Here is a 21,615-nt window from a genome sequence, read left to right as displayed (position 1 = left end):
CCCACGTAGAATTGGATTCATCACTGGTAAATGTTCAACATGAAATATACATTTTAATGTAAGCTGTGGCAGCTGATAAGAGTTTGCTATAGTCTATGATGCAAAGAATTGCTATCTCTCAAAGGGCTAGACAAAACAATATATTATTTAATGTACACAGAACTGTACCGGATAAAATACAATTTCATGTCAGTCCATTAATGGGAGATAACTGTCCATATGCTGAATATAGATAGATTCCTTCTGTGTCAGACATTTAACATACTGTCGCCTTTGCTTCTCATGGGGAGAAAATGAATTGTGTCTGGACTCCTTCTATCAGAGAAAACTGCTAAAGGGTCCCCGCAGAGCCAGCATAAATTGCCTGAGTGCCGGGCTCCCTGTCTCCTTCATGCGATGGGTTCCTGGCTGCTATATGACTCTGCTGAGAAGACAACAAGAGGGTCTCTAAAACGGCAATACATGCTGCAATAGCCATCATTGCATTGTTAGAGCATAGCAATAAGTACAGTAGTGCTGTAATGAAAAGGCCTCCAGTAGAGACAGAAATGATACAGAAATTCAAACTGAATAGCAGTAACTATAAACTAGACATCTGCTGCTTCGGACTTACCCGGATTTACCTGGATTCGTTCAGATCTCAAAGCGGCATCTTATTGGCTATCCGGCTGTCACGTGTTTTGGATAACCAAGAAGAAAAATCTGTATAAATCCGAACTTACGCTAATATGCCGTTAAGGACTAAATAAATCCGAACCCGCACATCTCTGCTATAAACATGCAGAGATTGCAATCTGTGTTCCAGAATGCTTTGGAAATTTACGTTCTGACGTTCTGGATAAGTTATAATAATAAAAAGCTTTTATCTTTACCAAATCCACTCCCTGGAATTTCCCTAATCATTACAGAGCTAATGTAGATATGCAGAATATGGGCCAAATGTAATAGAGTGAGAGTTTCAGAAAGTGAGAGATTTGGTTGGGTTTTGCAGGGTTTTTTTTAAAAGCGGCAATCATTTACACAGCAAGATCAACCTGGTTTTGCAGTGTAAATGATTGTCACTTTAAATTAAAAAAAAACTGCAAAACCTTACCAAATCTCTCACTTTCTGAAACTCTCACTCTATTACATTTGGCCCCATATCTTGTGTGTTTTCGCTCTGCAGATGCTCTGGAACCAAACATACTCTATTAAGCTATATTTCGGTTGCACCTCCACTTACTGCGGTCATCCTTATTGAGGGATGAACCAGTATAAAGCCAATCAATATCATGGTGACACTGAGGCATTACCTGACTAATGTCTATGAAGCTTAACCTATGTTCATGTGGGGGTCATTCCGACCTGAACGCACGCTGCCATTTTTCACAGCTCAGCGATCAGGTCACTACTGCGCATGCGTATGCACCGCAATGCGCAGGCACGTTGTACGGCTACAAAGCGGATCGTTGCTGGGGGATGGATTGTACGAAGAATCCATTCGCACAGCCGATCGCAAAGAGATTGACAGGAAGAAGGCGTTTATGGGCGTCAACTGACCGTTTTCTGGGAGTGTTTGGAAAAACACAGGCGTGTCCAAGCGTTTGCAGGGTGGGTGTCTGACGTCAATTCCGGGACCGGACAGGCTGAAGTGATCGCAAGGGCTGAGTAAGTTCTGGGCTACTCAGAAACTGCACAAACTATTTTTGTACCGCTCGGCTGCACATGCGATCGCACACTTGTACAGCAAATATACACTCCCCAGTGGGCGGCGACTATGCATTCGCACGGCTGCAAAAAGTAGCTGGTGAGCGATCAACTCGGAATGACCCCCATGGTTCCTAGCATATATATAGGCTCAGTTCTAATTAATACTGTTTCATCACTATTGGAATCACCAATAGAGAGGATTTATGTTCGCCACTGGTCATAACCCCCTCTCACAAAATAGTGTATATATTCCACTAACAGCATCCAATGTGGGCACAGCATGTACCTTCTTGGCAAAAGCTACGATCCATTGCCATATTTAGTGAAAGACCTTTGTACAATACATACCTACTCTCCTGGAAGTTGTGGTAGACTCCTGATTTTTCAGGTAGTACCCTGCACCCCTGAAGAGTAGACACTCCTCCCACATCCCACCCACTTCAAAGTGAAACAGGTAGGCTAAGAAGATAATGCCAGGAATTGTGGTCCGTATGGAGGGGGCAGGGCTATAGTGACGCAAACCGCAGTCATTTTATCCCCACCCCTTCCTCATAAATCCACGATTTGCAGCCTTTACCATGACGGAAATGGGGCTTGAATGACATGGAAGCCCGGCCACATATCCCCTCCCTCCCAGAAGTGACTCTGGAAGTCTGACCTCACCCCCTTAAAAGCCCAGTTGCTTATCCTCTCCAGAATAAGAGTATTGTACAGTAGGCAAGTATGGTGCAATATTTATTTCTTGTTACTTGTAAATTTATGTTAAAGAGCTGATGGGAACCATTGTCTCATATCAAATGTGATATGTAGTAGTAATTATTAGTAATGTATCACATTCAATTCATCATTCTTCAAATGGATAATTCATGGACTGTCATCATCATTGTTTTCAGTTGAGCACAGGCGAGTGTGTATAGTAGCATTCTGGTGTGTTATTACAGGACCAGGATTTTTAGGATCTAAAAAACTCAAATTTGTTTTTTTCAATCCATGTTTAAGGATGTTATAGGTTTTAAAAATGTAAATTTAGGAATTTATACGTTGTCTGAAAATAAAGCAACACCATGTTACATATCATTATGTTTGAAACACTGTGCCTTTATTATATATGAATTACATATGAAAACTACTCATTTGAAACTCCTATCATGAGACTTCACAATGAAATGCAATATACCATTACAGATGTGTCCATTTACATTGTTGCTGAGGGAGACTCCTGTGTTGCTGGCGAGAGCATGCGTGCGCACACTCCTGCTTTAAAACACTATGCTGTGACGATGTATAAGGAGTAGGACACATCTGTATGTGTGAAACACTGTGCTGTATACGAAAACTACTTATTGGAAACCCCGATGTTAGAGCTATTCCTACTCCTAACCTGATACTGAACAGTGAAATACTTTGACCGGTTTTCAGGATTAAAACCTCTTCTGTCTTCCATTATAATTTGCTTGAATGCACTAAAACTGTGCTCCTTGTCACGAGGTAAGGGGTGCAAATTTCATAGCTGCTATTTCCATAGGATTCCAAAGCAGTATTTCTTACACTCTCTCAGAAAAGAGAACAAGACCCTCTTTTTCAATCTTCTTGAAATCGGGATTGCTTGCCAGCACAACCTCCAACTTCTTGGCTATGGCTTTGGCTAACTGGTGTAGGAGCCACTTTGTTCATCACTTCCTGCATGGCCTGAAGTGTTTCAGTCATTGGGAGAGTTGTTTCTTCCAGCTGCTTGACAGTACAATACAGTGTGTGTGTGTGACAGCGCCACCATGGTGGACAGTAGGTTCAATACGCCCGAATCAGAAATCAAATCACACAGGGTTATGCTGGAAGTGCCTGCCTTCTGTTTCCACACATTTCCACAGTAAATTTATATAGTTTCGATGTAAGTAACAGAATTAGGTTTTTTTAGGTTCTACCAGCTAGAATAGATAATTTTAGTTATTATTAGCACCCAGATTGGGTCATTTTAGGTGCTGTAGAATTTCAGTATGTTACTCCCTGGTACATAAAACGTAAAAGGAAACTGAAATTTTGAGTGTAATGGGAAAGAATTAGAATAGGTTAGAACAGTGGTTCCCAAACTGTGTGCCTAGGCACCCTGGGGTGCCTCAGGACACTAGAAGGGGTGCCTTGGATTGGTGGTGCAGGACCAATTCAAACTATTTCTGGTCAAAGTAATAGACAAAACCAGTGCTTATGGCTGCTAATTATAAAATATGAGGACAAACAGAAGCAAATATTGTCCCGCACCACACTAAAGAAACTAAGGATGACACATAAACATACATTACTTATTGTTTTCTAAAATTCTCAATAAGAAACATTTGGCCTAGGGGTGCCATGAAAAAATTCTGATACTCTAAGGCGCCATGATTCAAAAAAGTTTGGGAACCACTGGGTTAGAACCTAAGAATACTGGCCTTAAGCGAGGTACACACTATACCAGTGATGGCTAACCTTTACACTCCAGCTGTTGTTGAACTACACATCCCAGCATGCCCTGCATCAGTTTTGCTATTTGGCCATGCTAAAACTGATGCAGGGCATGCTGGAATGTGTAGTTCAACAACAGCTGGAGTGTAAAGGTTAGCCATCACTGCACTATACCATTATCTGGAAGATAATCTGCCAGACCTAGCTGGTTGGAATGAAAATTTGGTAATGGATGAGAGCAAATGACAATCGACCATTTGCTCCCAAACACACTGGTAAACGGACAAATACTGACGGTCATCCAGGTTGTGATTAACTAATTTGTATGAACGACAGGTTTTGTTCGTTTTCCAGTGTTTAGGAGCAAATGGTCGATTGTCATTTGCTCTAATCCATCACCAAATTTTCATTCCAACCAGCCAGATCTGGCAGATTATCCGCCAGATAATTGTATAGTGTGTACCTAGCTTTAGGGCCTAATTCAGACCTGATCGCAGCAGCAAAATTGTTCTCTAATGGGCAAAATCATGTGCTGTGCAGGTGGGGCAGATATAACATGTGCAGAAAGAGTTAGATTTGGGTGGGATGTGTTTAAACTGAAATTTAAATTGCAGTGTAAAAATAAAACAACCAGTATTTACCCTGCACAGAAAAAAAATAAGTCACCCAAATCGAACACACTCTGCACATGTTATATCTGCCCCACCTGCAGTGCACATGGTTTTGCCCATTAGAGAACAATCTAGCTGCTGCGATCAGGTCTGAATTAGGCCCTTAGTTATTACTGGGACCAAACTGAGGGAAGACATCACAATCTCTTTTTCTATCAGACCTTATATCAGTCCAAATGGCATCATAAAGGATGTTTATTATTGAATGAACTTAAAGGAGACCAAGGGGTATATTTACTAAAGCTTCTAAAGGAGAGAAGTGGTGGTGTTGCCCATAGCAACCGATCAGATTGCAGCTATCATTTCTCTATAGCATTCTAGAAAATGATAGGCATAATATGATTGGTTGCTAAGAGCAACACTACCACTTGTCTGTGGTAGTATATCTTCCCCAGCATGCTTCAGTATTTTGACATGTTTAATTGGTGACGGTAGTTTGTCTGAAAACAGTTGCTCATTTACTTGTGATTATTGGTTTATTGTTTATGTTGCATACTGTGACAATTTGACCAGCTTAAAAGAAGAAACAGCAATACTATACAGCTTTTTAGCAGAACAGTGGCTCCAAGGTTTGTCTCAGCACAATAGTTCCAGTAGATGTTAATACTTATTTGAATGAACACAATTTCTTTCTGTGTGTGACTCTGCTATGAATTGTGCTGGAATGTGTGGATATCTCAGAACTATTAATACAAGACTTGTCAAATGTTACCTGATGGAAATCAGCGGAGAGAACCTACAAATTAATATCAAAATAACACACTGTTTGACAAACAGCGGTTGTGCGTCATTAACATACTGTGTGCATTGTTTCACTGAAGGCAGCCAATGCACAGCTCCTGGGAACCCAGATAACACTTAAGAGACCGAGATGGAGTTTCAGCATAATAGATCTACATGCAATGTATAGCACTGCTTTATATCTTGTTTACTTTTATTTGAATTGTATTTTTCTGTTTTGTTTATAAAAAAATTCTGCTGATTGCATACGTTTTAGACATAATGCCCTACAGCGTGTTTATTCCTTTGCTATTTTTTCTGAGAATGTTTGCGTGCCAGTTCATTTTGAAGATGATGGAACTATAGTTTGCAACCACTGAGAGCGTAAGAACCATAATAATTAATACATGGTTTAAAGAGAGGCAAGCAAAAACACAGATGAGTTCATTAAAAGGGACCCATACCTATGCTGTACATTGCTCACATCTAATATCCACATGCAGTGGACGATGGGGCCATTTTAGATGTACTGTATGTCTGAGGTGTGCCTGGGATTTTTTACATATTCCTGTACTATGAATACACACCTTAATCATGTAGGTTTCCCTTTGATTGGAGAGGAGGAATAGGTCCAAACAATGGTGGCAAAGTACAGTTAGTACATGTTTATGTAACTGCTGTGGTTAGGGGGGCCAGGGGTGGGGCGGCAAATATGGGGTTGCACATGTGGGGTGCTAGCTACTAGGCAACAGCTACTGCTAACAGGTGTCTTCCCCCAACTTCCCATCTCTATTCTCCACACTACCTTGTCTGTCTGTCTCATCTCTGTCCCCCCTTTTCCCTCTCCCTCTTTCTATCTCTCTTTCAACTCTGACTCCCTCTCCCATCTCTCATTAAACACTGTCACTCTCCCTCTCCAACTCTCTTTTTTTATATCTATCCCCCCCATTTCTGTACACCCGCACCTCATCAATGGGGACTCATGAGGGGGAGTGCAAGTGGGCAGGTGGGGGTGAGCAGGAGGTCCATGATTGTGTGGGTTACAGGATCCATGCACTGACAGTACACAAGGAACAGTCCTGTGTATTGTATAGCACTGGCTTGGGGGAGAAATCAGGCTGTGGCTGTGTCCAGGGCTGGATTAAGGGTGGGGGCGACAGGGGCGGTCATCCCAGGGCCCCACACACTGCTAAATAGTCAAGCTGAGTAGTCCCCTACCAATGGCTCAGCTGCTCATTAACAGTGGCTGTCTAGGAGCTCCGTCTACAGCACTCAGTCTCTCAAGATAGTGCATTGAAATCTTGCAAGACACTGACACTAAGCCAGCCGTGGGTGTGCTGCTGCTGCGGCTCGCTGTCCCTGCTGCAGCGTCCAGGTAGAAAGTGAGTGAGTGTGTGTGTGTGTGTGTGTGTGTGTGCGCGCACACAGAAGAGTGCTCAGGTTTTGCCATTAGTGGGGGCCCCACAACTTCGATGCCCCCACCAGCCTTAATCCGGCCCTGGCAGTGTCTAGTGAGGGGGTGGGACCTCCTCCAGTTTGCAACTGTGTAGCTGTTAAGACACATGCCTTCTAGCATTATATAATAGATTCTGGATTTATGACTTTAGCATGTACTAATGTCGAGACAATATTCTTTGTTGTGTATATGATGCTTAACTGTCATAATGTGTACAAATAAGAAAATGTCACTTTTATTATTACTAATACTATAACAATGTAAACCCACATCTCTACTCTATTCCATAACGCTGTTACAAAGACTATGCATATGACTGGAAATATGCCTTTTTTTATGTGTGTCTTTTCCTATATACTGTAGGTCCATAGCACAAATGAGTCTTCCTTTAAGTGAGGCCCTTTGTTATTAGACATAATATATAATAATATATATAGAACAGTATCACCAAACATTAGTTAAACCATGCTTATAACAGTGCTTCATACATATTTCATAGATCAATCCTTGCCACCATATGAAAATAATGGCCAGGTTCCTTGCAGAGCAGGTGCATCTAAGCAACTTACATGCGGTACTGTCTAGGTGAGCCGTGATGAGACACAACTCCCACAGTGAGATGATTTCTGAACTTGGATTTAATGTGAGACATTCACAGTGTATGATGCACATTGTAATAGGCCTATTTTACAGTAAATGAAAAATTTTTGTGCACCCTTTTAATGGAGAGAATTGGTTTCTGATCACAGATCATTAGGTTGTATTATGTACACAGCAGGCAGGACATGTCAGATCAATGGCTAATGACATATCCTTAACACTGTGTCACCAAAGACTTCTAAGCTAGCATGGGACCACCCTGAGGGATAAGATGATGCTGGGACACAATTGTAGGTTTTCCTGCCATGACTGATAATATTAAGTGCTAGTGGGATGAAAGGACTGACAGAGAAGACCACAGTATAATGGCTGGAAGATGTAAAGGAGTGACAAAGGGCACCTAGGGAATTGTTTGGGGATCTATTGTTTATTCAGACAGTCGTTGTCACTGACAACCTCTTCTATATTATTATTGCTAATTCATTGGAAGAGATCATACTAATGAAGTGGCATTACAAAAACATTTCTATCTAAGGCTAAGGGGCCTATTTATCACCATCCACATCCAGGATGTGGATGACAGGTGATAAAATCACCCCAACTCGCACTGTGATAATTGATTACATTGCAGGGATGTTCAATTATCACGTGCAGGGACAGAGCTTGCGGTCAAGCTCTGTCCCTGCGATGACACTCCGCAGTATCATCGGGGTATTTTTTGGAAAAAATACCGTAATGTCCTGCCACTACAGCCGCCCGGTCGACCCCCCCCTGTCGCATCTACCCCCGCGCGTCACGGACCCCCATCCCCCAGAAGATCAATATACTTACCTGTCCAGGGAGCCGGTCCGCACTGCTTCAGGAGGCTGCCAGGTGCCGAGTCCTTCTCCTGCACTGTGACCCCAGATGCTGTAAAGTGCGCTGCCGCTTTGCAGCGTCACTTTACTGGACCGGGTCACAGCGCAGCATATGGGGACTAGGCACCCGTCAGCGCTCACTGGAGCAGCGGACACCGGCTCCCTGGACAGGTGAGTATGGTTTTGTTTTTGTTTTTTTTTACTTTTCATTTTTATTTTTACACTGTGATCAGCTTGTGTGTCCATCGGACACACATAGCTGATCACTCTGCCGGGTCCCCGCTCAGATTTCTCTGCCAGGGGCAGAGAAAGCTGGGCAAAAGGGTGCTTATCATAATGCTGCCCTGTGAACTCGCCAGCCTGAGCTGGGAAGATTTACAGGGCACACTGCGGTATTTTTTCACATTTTTTTTTTGTTGTAAATTTGCCCACATCACATTTCCCATTATAAGTATGGGGAATGCGATGTGGCTAACTAAAAAAAAAGTGAAAAAAGGGTTTGGAGCAGTTTTTCATGAAAACTGCTCCAACTGCCCTTTAATACATTCATGTGATACTAAAATAATGTTAATAAATAGACCCCTTCGTGGTATTAAGTTACTATATATATATATATATATATATATATATGTATATATAAAAAGCATATATATGGAGAAGCTGCTGACCACTTCAGGGGCTCTCACATCATTTGGCCCTACCCCCGTCTTTGGAAACGTCACAATTTGTGGGTCCTCAGGGAAGGGTGGGACTAAGAGGATATGATTCATGTAATTAAGCCCCACCCTCCCTATTCAGCTCCACAATTCCCATGATTATCTCCCCATCCTGCTCGATTGTTGTAAGCAGCAGGAAATAGTTCAGGCTTTAGGAATCTAAATAACATGACTTTAAGCTTATACTGTTAGTTTTCTAGAATCCAATGTTCTATAATTTTTTTTTTTTTTTATGTACAGTATGTACCTCTTTCCATCACTGTGACTTAGATTGTGGTATGTTTTGAACCATGCAGGACAAGCAGGAAAATATACAAGCTGGAACATTCTTAGACTTTGGCTCTTCTAACTGAGGTAGAGGTTATATTACTTTCTGCTTCATTAATAGCTGGATAACATAATTCAGTTTCAATGTAACTTTGCTAGTTTTCCTGTGTTTCTGATTGAGGTTGTTGCTTAGGATGAAAATACTTGTGAAATTTCAGAGACACAGTCTTTGCAATCACCAAACTTCTACTAACTGTTAACTTGATCTTGTCTTACTGTCAAAGTCTGTAGACCATTTGGCTCTCGCAGTAGCCTAGCAGAATTCTTTCCTTAGCTGGATGTTTTTCTTTGGAACATCTACATAGGCATTGCTTCCAAATACTTAAATATGATGAAGTTCTTGCTGTTTTGTCCTTTTGACTTAATAACTAAAGGAATTTGAAGATAACAGGCTGTCCTTAGAGCATACTATATTTTGCAAGCTTCAACACTGCTATACCATTTTGTTGAGGGTTATTATATAGGACTGTGGCTTGTCCATTATTCAATACCATTATTTGCACATAGAATTATGCCAAACTTTCTGCTTCTTCTTCCTTGAGTTCCCAATACAAATTGATTTAGATAAATCCATGTGTATCAATTCCATAGGCTACTAAGTTCTGCTACCATTGGCTTTTGGAAAAGAGGTCCCTGTCTTTTTCTCTTTCGAACAGCAAGAACAGTCATCTGTCTGCATTGATCAATCTTGATGCTGTAAGCAAGCCGCCCTTTAGCTAAGATCCTTACTCCTTGGGGGTTCCTATGTCCTAGACATTGGTGCCACGTGTACTGTAGATCTAGTTTATACAGTAAGTCAGCTCTACTTTGTGGTGTTTACTGGTTCTTTACTCTTCTGCTGGAACAATTGATTTCTCCATCTGAAAGATTGTGACTCTTGTATAATGATGCGGCTGTCATACTTGAATGTCACAGCATTTCCCTGCTTTGTCAGTTTCTTCCCATGACAAAAGGTTCCTTTCAAGGGTATGTATATATAGTCCATATTTACATGCTATTTTTCTGTTGAGATCAGGTAGTGAAGGTAATATTCCTCTATTACTGGTATACTGTCCATTAGCTATTGTAACTCGTATTGCTTTGGTTATGGTTGAAAATAGCTCAGTTTAATCTTCTGCTATGCTAGGGGAGAAGGAAACTGCATGCTGAGTAGGTTAGACACCTTGTGTTTATTTCCATATACCGTCCCTTATTGGCAAGCATCTTCACTTTAATTGTCCATCACTGGTCGCTCTGATTTGTCATATTGGTATGTGAACTTTATTGGTTTGCTCTTAATATGCAATTTTCTTAAGCCTTTGAATCCACTGTGTTCCTGGATTAATAACCTGTTAGCAGTAGATAGCTCAGCATATTGTCAAGGTTGATTTATTAAGGAGCAAATCTTAGAAACTGGTTGTTGCATTGCAGCAAGATACATCTCAACAATCGTCAGTTTCTAGTTTCCTGTCTTCTATAACTTTTTTTTATTTATTGAAAATTGAAACTACTGAGCACACACAGAACATTAGTTATCACCATAAGTATATCAATAAATATTCTATCAAGAATGCAGTACAGAATTTTGTACCAGCACATTTGAACAGGAAAACGTATGCTATATGAGAGAATTTGTGTGCATGGGACATACCTCCCAACTGTTCAAGTGGAAGCAGCAGAGCAGCGTGTGAATAGATGACATGTGGATGCACACAGCATCTGTTCAGAGTGTGGTGGGAGCCTAGGAGCATCCCATCATTTCTAGTAGTGCTGGGTATACCCCCAGAGTAATAAACACAGGAACATGCTGCAAGACCACTCCCCTTCTCAAAAGGCCACGCCTCCTTATCAGGTGCATGCAGGGACTCGTATTCAAACTTAAGCATGTTGGGAGGTATGATACTGAGTAGGTGTGTGGGCACTCAAGTGCACATTATCTCATGCTTTCATTTGTTATACTGCCTCTAGTAATCCTGACCTAACTCTACAGCTGTGTTCAGGGCCACCAAGACATCGGTCTCATCCCAGCTCTAGAGAGCAGCGTGGCCAAGCATAGGGACATAGCCACACTCCATTTTGAAGAAAACAGTTCCCTGCGGTTATGCCTACCTGGCAGGCCCCGGTATACATAATGTATATAGTGTATTGTATGGTTTGTTACAGACTAGAGATGTGCGCAGACCCCCATGTTTTGGTTTTAATTCAGCATGATATTTTGGTTTTAGTTTGGATTTGCATTTTGGTTTGGTCGATAATCATTGATAAAAAAAAAACCAGTTACAATCATGTAATTTTGGAAATCCAAAACCCGAAATTCAGATGTAAAATCTGAATTGCAAACCACAGAAAGGTTTGAACCAGGACTTAATTTGGATTGAATCCCCTGTAATCTCTATTACACTTATAGAGCCCACTTGTACAGTGGTTTCTGGTGTTGCTCTGTATTACATAAATAGACTGAAAGAGTTTAGAATAGAGTCTGGGATGCACAATAACAGAGTTCACTGCAGCCTTAGTATCATGTTAGAGCATTCTGTGTGCTAGCCACAAGACCTTCCAACTAATAGTCATGGACTTCATACTCTGTGTAGTAAGTGTAATAACGGGCCCCAGGTACAGTATGCTGGAACGGTCTAAGGAACAGTGACCCCACTCGATTCACCAGCTGCGGACTTCAGGGCAACCTTTTGTTGACAAGTAATGTAATATTGGCTGAAACTAAAGGACACCCTTTCCATGCTAAAACAGATGCCCCACAGCTTTCAGTAATTTACAGACCGATACAATCACACATGCCTCTATCCCAGAGTCTAACCAAGACATTGTCAGTCCGCTATTGCAATGTCTGTTGGGTCAAGTATAAAAACAAGCAGTCTGTAGAAATATCTTATTATTTTTATTTTTTTATATATATATATATATATATATATAAAACAACATTATTGATTAAAAGAATATAAATAGTGTATATGTATATACTGTATATATATATATATATATCTTACAGTATACGTCCAAAGAAAACCATCAGTGGTTACATTGAGAAAGGATTATGGAGGCAGTGGCAGAACATTAGGCCGGCCAGGTGAGTCTGCAGTGACTCGAGGTGGGAGGAGAAGGATGGGCTGAGAAATTCTCTTGTGTGTGCGTGTGTTCTAATCCTGCTCTGAACACAGATAAACCTCAAGAATGGGAGAAACAGCTGTGTACATTACACATGAAAGAACCTGATCTCAACACTTAATCCTTCAAACAGGCAATGAGAAGGCGGCGACTATCTGATCACAGCGCTGCAAAAAGTAGCTAGCGAGCGATCAACTCGGAATAACCCCCAAAGTTTGAGTTACAGTAGTATTGGTGGTTGTAATGAGTTTATTCTCTCTTTTCACCCATTCTGCACACAGTTATATACACTGTGTGTATTAATTACTCACAGACACATTTTAAAAGGTCCACAGGTGAGCTAATTATTTCACTTGTGATTCTGTGAGGAGACCTGCAAAACATGCATTGTGTGGGGTCCTGAGGACCAAGTTTGAGAACCTGTGTTTTAAATCTTAGTCCTAGCTATGCAAGTCACAGTGCTTCATGATCTAAAGAAATAGCAATTATCTGATATGCTGTATGCTATTGTATGTATGGTATACTACTATATAATCTATAATATAATAGTCATGTACTGAGAGCAGGTGACAATTATAAGGTTTTTAACAGCTGTACATTTTTTGTATTTAACATATACTTATCTGTCCCTTTTAAAATGAAAGCAGTTGCTGATTGCTAGTTAATTGAATCAATACATTGTACCTCCTGAGTAAGTTGCTAGATAAAACTCCACATCAATTCAACTACCCGTATCCTCGTCTCCCTCTTAGCACTTGAAACAGACAGGTCAATACAATCCTACTAACAAAAACGAATGCATTTATTCAAGTTCTAGTTGTCTCTTTTTGTCCTTTGCATGTGTTTCCAAGGCCATAAGTGGTTCTGAAAGCCTTCATAACACAATATTTACTTGTTAATAAAGGAACTCAACCATTACAACCTTGTTTGTATACGCTGCTCTCTTAGGGGCCTTTAATATAGCTTTAAGTATACAGTACACTGAGGTTGAGATTAGCACGATTCATGTGCTGTTACCACAGTCCCTGATGATACAAGCTGACAAAATGCTACCACCTACTCAGTAATGCTTTTAATGTCAAAGAATGTGTCCCGTACAGTTACTGTAAGTTTTATGAAAAGAAAACAAATATGTTATTTTGCAGTTCCATAATTTAATAAATCCGCAGAAGATTTTGGCTTATTTCAGTGTTATTCTGACCAATGATGTATTAGCCTAGATCTTGGTGATGGCCCGCCCCTGTCATATGCATACACCTGTGTATGAGGAACAGGTATTAGTAGATTTATTTTGCACATATTTATACTACAAGGAAAGCCAGCTGTAGACTCATGTAGAGTGTTATATGATCTGCACACATAGCCCGTTTAGACAATAGAGATACAGATGGGTCCATGTTTATCTTGATCTTTAATAGGATTAACTGAGACTGGCCAATCGGACTTAATCCCCTGCTGTAATGACTTAATCCCCTGCTGTATTGTTCTCTCTGTATTGTATTGCAGCTGAGAACAATAGAAGAAGGTTTTATGTTAGTAAACCATGCTGTGCCTAGGCGCAGCAAACTAGCCAAGATAACCGTGGACTCATCTGTATATACTGTGTTAGGCAAACTAACACTACAGACCACAGTCATCTATTATTATTTTTTAAATGCAGCCTGATTTTATCAATCATTTTTTCTGAGCTTAGCATCATTAACTAACACCAACTTTATACTGTGAGCTGTTGTATACTGGAGAGGAAACTTTTACTACAGTGATTCTCAGCTCCAACCCTGAAGGGGATGCAGTTAATTTTCTAGCAGTCAGGATCCCTAGCGATTAGGATACCGAAGCCGCAATCCCAACAGCTGTTAATACCGATCCCCCTATAGTACCCACAACAGGTCATGTTCTGAGGGATTCTGTCTGTGGAAACAGGTGAGATAATTGCTGACCCCGCCAAATAGATTAACTCACCTGATTAAAGCAATCAACAACACATGACCTGTTGGGTACTTGAGAACTGGAGTTCAAAACCATTGTGTTAGGTAGTGAAGTATTTTGCTAAAAGACTTCTCTTTTTGGCAGCACTGTCCAGATCAACAACATTGTTAAATAGCTAGGATAAATCAGAGCAAATATTTCTAAATGAATTATCATGTATTGTGGAGAAACCCAAATACATTATTGATAGCCCCCATTATTTTTGAGGCTAGATTATGGGATATATATATATATATATATATATATATATATATCCAGAAATATAGATTCTGGCACTGGAGCAAGTTGACCTGATGTTGTGAGTGCCGGCTGCTGTTGGTTGTATATATATATATATACACACAGTATATGGAAAACAAGGGTGAGAACAGCACCTTCTAGTGCATTAAACATAACTTTTACGTTGGAACCTTCACCAAATTCCAAAACACCATTAGATGAAGCAAGTACCATATATAGTGGAACACATCCACTTATAGTTCGCTTTTTGTTTAGGATCATCCAGGTGGGTTCAATAGTCTGATTAATAAGCTCAGCAGCAAGTCACAGAATATATTATTCAGTCATACAGACCACATATAGGGGAAAAAAGAAATCCAACAATCGTGTAATAAAGATTAACACAATTTATTGGCCCCAAACAAAAACATTAAAACCCGTACATCAAAAAAAGAAGTGATAAAGCTTATCTTATAGACAGCAGCGAGTAGTCCCAGCAGCCGCACTCTATATATATAACTAATCTCTCTCTCTCTCTCTCTGTATATATATATATATATATATATATATATAAAATCAAAGCACAGTACAAGAATTAGAAGACATTTCAGCACCTGGACAGCTCCTTTGCTATTTAGCTCCATTGTTGCTCCAGAGATTTACTGAATCTTCTAAAAATTAAGTGTTTGTGTTGCCCATATCAACCAATCAGATTCTACCTATCATCTCTCTATATTGCATCCTAGAAAATGATATACATAATCTGATTGGTTGCTATGGGCCACATCACCACTTCTCATTTTAAGAATCTTCACTAAATCTACCCCCTGTAGTGCTGACATTGGCCCTCATTCCGAGTTGATCGCTCGCTAGCTATTTTTTGCATAGCAGCAATCAGATAGTCGCTGCCTCTAGGGGAGTGTATTTTCGCTTTGCAAGTGTGCGAACGCTTGTGCAGCCGAGCGGGATGAAAAAGTTTTTTGCAGTTTCTGAGTAGCTCTGGACTTACTCAGCCCTTGCGATCACTTCAGCCTGTCCGGTCTCGGAATTGATGTCAGACACCCGCCCTGCAAACGCTTGGACACGCCTGCGTTTTCCCTAACACTCCCAGAAAATGGTCAGTTGACACCCATAAACGCCCTCATCCTGTAAATCACCTTGTGATCGGTTGTGCAAATGAATTCGTCATTAGAAGCATTGCACAGCAACGATGCTGTTTGTACCCGTACGATGCGCAAGCGCACTGCGGTACATACGCATGTGCAGTAGTAACCTGATCGCTGCGCTGCAAAAAACGGCAGCAAGCGATCAACTCGGAATGAGGGCCATTAATACAGTGCAGTTGGGACACTGACACTAGTACAGTGCAGGTGGGTCATTGACACTATTAAAGTGTAGATGAAACGCTGACACTTGAATAGTGCAGGTGGGTCACTGACACCAGTTCAGTGCAAGTGGGACACTGACACTAGTACAATACAGGTGGGTCACTGACACTAGTACAGTGCAGGTGAGTAACTGACACTATTAAAGTGCAGGTGGAACACTGACGCTAGTACAGTGCTGGTGGAACACTGACACTAGTACAGTGCAGGTGGAACACTGACGCTAGTACAGTGCAGGTGAGTAACTGACACTATTAAAGTGCAGGTGGAACACTGACGCTAGAACAGTGCAGGTGGAACACTGACACTAGTACAGTGCAGGTGGAACACTGACACTAGTACAGTGCATTTGGGACACTGACACTGCATATAGCAGAGTCTGAAACACATAAAAAATTCGGGAGTCAGCAGAATATGGCAATACCCACTGCCCATGGTTTGATCTGACATCACTGCTTTAAAATCTTTAATAGTATGTTAAGGTTACTTTATTCTGTGTACTCATAATATGAATGTTTACAATACAACATAGAAATTCTTAAACTGCAAGGAAACAAATGGTATTCCATATTAATTAAACCCCAATATTCAATCTGAATCCTTAAAAAGAGACAGATTTTAGCATATCCTCAAACATGAGCTAGGGCTTAAATCTCTCTTGGACTCTGCTTCTTCTCTTTGGCTATTAGATGAGGCTTGATAACATGGAAAAGTATATATTAGTTTTACTGTATTGTGTTCCTGTGCTCATGTTTTACTGCCATATGAGAAAGTCAGTCCAGGTCACAGATTTGTGTTCAAAATTGAAACTGCCATGTTGCCCTGCTTCAATACAGGCTGCTGCAATCTTTATGTCTAGAAAAATAGCCGTGAAATACTTTGCCAGTGTCATTGAAATTCTTTTGCTCTCAAAGTAAATAGCAAAATAGCAGTCACTTTGAGGTAGGTCATAGCGAGATCTTTCACTGACTGCAAAATCTGAGATTGCAGTACTGATAGGAGTGAGATAAAACTACTGGATAAGCACTTTTAATGCAGCATAGATGTCGTTGATATATATTTTTAATACAACTACAATATTTGTATATATTTCATTTTTAGCGTCATTTAAAAAAACAAAGTGCTCTTTTATCTGTTGTTGCACAAAATAAACAGATAAAGAAAAAAGTCCATTCACTCTTGCAGTGAAGACCTAAGTGAGACTAAACTGAGCAGTATTCAGGAAAATGTAAAAGTTGAGAGTAATGCAGTGGATAAGGTGGTCTGTTTGGTAGTGTGGAAGACTTAGATGTCAAATTTACCAGTTCTGAGCACGGGAGTTTCTGATTTTCATGGTTTTAAAATACAGGTTGAGTCTCCCTTATCCAAAATGCTTGGGACCAGAGGTATTTTGGATATGTGATTTTTCCGTATTTTGGAATAATTGCATACCATAATGAGATATCATGGCGATGAGACCTAAATCTAAGCACAGAATGCATTTATGTTACATATACACCTTATACACACAGCTGGAAGGTAATTTTAGCCAATATTTTTTATAACTTTGTGCATTAAACAAAGTGTATCTACATTCACACAATTCATTTATGTTTCATATACACCTTATACACAGCCTGAAGGTCATTTAATACAATATTTTTAATAACTGTGTGTATTAAACAAAGTTTGTGTACAGTGAGCCATCAAAAAACAAAAGTTTCATTATTTCACTCTCACTCAAAAAGTCCGTATTTCGGAATATTCCGTATTTCGGATATTTGGATATGGGATACTCAACCTGTATAAATGAGTGATACAAAATTTGGTAAATCTGTACAGATGTTAATTTGAGATGTCTTAATGTAAGTAAATATTAATCCATGGGTCTTGGCGTTACCTGAGGAGCACCCGTAGCAGATACGATAAAAAGTGACAGGAACATTTTTGTAGTTTATTAAATTCTACACACTGGAGGTGCAATCTAAATTTTGATCCGATTGTCCGTTTGGGCGTTATCATTCACGCAACGCAAGCCACACATCGGTAATGATGTCATTATGTCAACCCCCTTTTCATCCCATATGGGGAGGTTTATTAAAATGCTAATCACGTTGTTTTCCTATTTCTCACCTGCAGAATACCTATATTACATTTCAGCTTCTTAACATATCGGGAAGTAAGAGAATTATTGATGAGTGAGTGAGTGAGGGCTTACACACGCACGCACACACACACACACACACACACACACACACACACACACACACACACACACACACACACTTACTTGTTGGAAGTACTGGCTCTCCCATCAGCAGTAAAGGATATCACGCCGGGAGCCCGTGCTGTTAACTGATACAAACGGAGAAAGGCACAGCACTACTAGGCGGCTTGGAAAAACGACATGACGGCAGTATAAGAGCAATGTTTCAATGTTTACACATTGAAACGTTGCTCTTATACTGCCGTCATGTCGTTTTTCCAAGCCGCCTAGGAGTGCCGTGCCTTTCTCCGTATATATATATATATATATATATATATATACACATATAGATTAATTATTTTCAGGTGACCATATCTGACAGGGGAACAGACTGAGCAACAACTTCCTGGGTCGCACTGCACTTACTGTGGTAATGTATTTGCAAACTGAAAATTTCACAATGAAAAATGTATCCCCAGTTCATAAGAGTAGCCACACACAATGAATTAGAAAGGTAACACTATACAGCATGTATGGTGCCGAGCAAGTACACAGCTGCTGGTAATACCCCCTACATCCATTGTTTTCTCTCCTCTACTATCAGACATGTTGTGCTAAATGCAATTTTAGTGCTATTTAACAATACATAAATTGACCCCTTGGGGACATGCAATGTAATATTTCTTCAGTACATTTGTGAGCAGAGAAAAGCCCGCTTTTTATCTCCCATAATGCAAACGGCTGTTTAAGAATTCAGCAGGGGAGGTGAGCTGGGGGAACGGTAATGACTTGAGATGCTGCCAGACGTTCTCCATCGGGGTAAGACCGAATAGACAAATCTGAGTGTTCTGTGGGGAATAATAATAGAATGCGTAACTGATACCTTGTTACTTATATTATTATTAATTTAGACCTCTCTGCTTTAATGAAAGTCATGTCGTTTGTTGTGTTCTGAAATGATCCTTTTTAAGTTTTGGCTGGCAGTCATCTTTACATAGATGGGGACAGATCTTGTTTCCAGGCAGAGGGAATTACAAGCGGATGTGTTTGGTGGCCAAGCTCTGTCGAGCAGCGATAAGTTAAGATCAACTAATTCATAATTAAAGAGTTTATACAGCTGGAAACTCTCGAAGAGGATAAGAGAGTGTACGGAGCCCATTGTAGAGATGTGGGCTCTGTACATAGTCAGCACATTACACAGCCAATGAGATTTTCTGGACAGGATTGCTCAACGAAGAGCCGCAGATAATAAGCTTGATATTAAACGGAAGCTGTCATTGTACTGACATTGCTATCATGCTCCTCTTCATCTGTTCGGGATTTATTACTTTTTAAAAGCTTGTTATAGGTATTGAAATTTTTGTTACAATTTGTTCTAAGAGGTTCTTTAAATGAAAGTAAATATTAAATATAGACACCTGAATATGACAACAAGGTATATTCATTCCTATTTAAAACATTTGAAGATCATACTGTATACTATAAAGCACTGCGCTAAGAGGGTTATTCAAAGATGGATGCAGGTCTTGCTACCCGCAGCAAGATCTGCATCCATCTACTCACATGCTGGGGGCTGCCCAGCACAGGGCAAGGCTGACCAGCATGTGTGTGGCACCACCCTGCAATGCATTCGAAATGTAATTGCGGATGCATTGATTTAAGGTTGATCCCTGCCTGCGCAGCCTGGCTGCGCTGGCAGGCAGTCCATCGACATTTTTTTTCTCGAAGAGGCTGCGTGTGAGAAAGGGATGGAGTAGATGGAGGGATAGAGAAAAAGAGGGAGAGGAAGAAGGGAGGGATAGAGGAGGAGGTAGAAGGGGAGGGGGAGGAGAAGGGAGAAAGAAGGAAGGAAGAAAGAGGAAGAGAGAGGGGAGAGACAGAGGGAGAGAGAGGGGAGAGGGAGGGAATGAGAAAGAGAGGATGGAGAGAGAGGGGGAGAGAGAAGAGGAAATGACAAGAGAGAAAGGAGAGGGAGAGAGGGAAGGAGTAGGAGAGGGAGAGGGACGGTGGAGAGAGAGATCCCCTGTGTGACTAAAGAACTGACCTTACATCCAGTACACAACTTTCACTTGTCCACAGCAGGTAACTTGGCTGACACCGCAGGGGCAAAGTATGGGCCCAATGGATTAGTGACCAGTGACAGGCCTAACGGCAGCACTTCTCTCTTCTGGTTTTCGCACTGTACACTACAGTACACTGGTCACTACAGTACATTGTGATGTCAGACCCCGGCAACAGCAACATCAGACAGGAGGACAGTAAGAAGAGGAGAGGAGATGGGAGGAAACGGGAGTAGGGGATGGGCCTCACTCTTCTTTTCCGGATGGACCACTTCTTCCTATGTTGTCACTGCTCTGGCCACTGGCCGCAGCGTACTGTAGTGAGTTAGTTACTCATTATTAGTACTGCTGTCAATCTGAGTCGCTTCATTGCCGCAGGACCCAGAGCAATGCACCAGCTGCACCGCCAGAAGTTCCGCCACTGCTGAACTCCCTGCACCCATTTTAGATATGTCAATGATTTTAGAATCTATGCATATGCTAAGCCTTATCTTCTTCTAAAATGCCAGTTACTGTGCAAAATCAGTAAAAATGTTTTGCCTGTGAATGCGAAAAGACACTGAGAGGTAAATTTACTAAGGTGGTTTTTTTTTTAGAACTGGTGATGTTGCTCATAGCAACCAATCAGATTCTATCTATTATCTTCTAGAAGCAGCTAGATAAATGTGAAGTAGAATCTGATTGGTTGCTATGAGCAACATCACCAGTTCTAAAGAAAACTCCCACCTAAGTAAATTTACCCGAGTGTCTGCCTCTCACACAACATGAAAAACACACCATGCCATGAATCAAGCAAATGCCATGAAACAAGCAAATGCATTACTAACCCCCCCCCCCCCCCCCCCCTCCCTTCCCCGAAAACCAACATGATTTCAGAAGCAGTCCTATCTATTTTTGGGCACTGTCCAACCAATGGGCCACAGTGTTACGCTGGCGGTTGGGAGTCTAGGAGACACTTTGTCACACTGTAGAGAAGCGGTAAACGCTGTTTCCCTTCAGTCACTTCCATTCAATGCTGGGACTCGGGACTCGGTGGAGGCTGGTGGCAGCCCAGCAGCTGCCGGACTACTAGGCTGCCACCAGTGTGACAAACAAAACAGCAGACTTCTGGGTGGCGTGGTCTAACAGGGATGAGGTCCTGACGCTTTTTGGACTTGCACATCTCCAGCATGCACAGGATTCAGCATTATAAAAAGTTGG

The 21,615-nt window shown here is 41.1% G+C and overlaps 1 protein-coding gene across 2 annotated transcripts in view; it reads left to right on the top strand.

The window, feature by feature from the left end:
- The window catches only part of LRRTM4 (leucine rich repeat transmembrane neuronal 4), an 871,250-nt gene that overhangs the window by 349,401 nt on the left and 500,234 nt on the right, over window positions 1–21,615 (top strand). The window lies entirely within an intron of this gene.

Source organism: Pseudophryne corroboree, chromosome 6, assembly GCF_028390025.1.
Source record: "Pseudophryne corroboree isolate aPseCor3 chromosome 6, aPseCor3.hap2, whole genome shotgun sequence".
In the NCBI taxonomy this organism is placed as follows: domain Eukaryota; kingdom Metazoa; phylum Chordata; class Amphibia; order Anura; family Myobatrachidae; genus Pseudophryne; species Pseudophryne corroboree.
The sequence above is the reverse complement of the archived record's forward strand: the minus strand, read 5'-3'. Positions and strand labels throughout refer to the sequence as shown.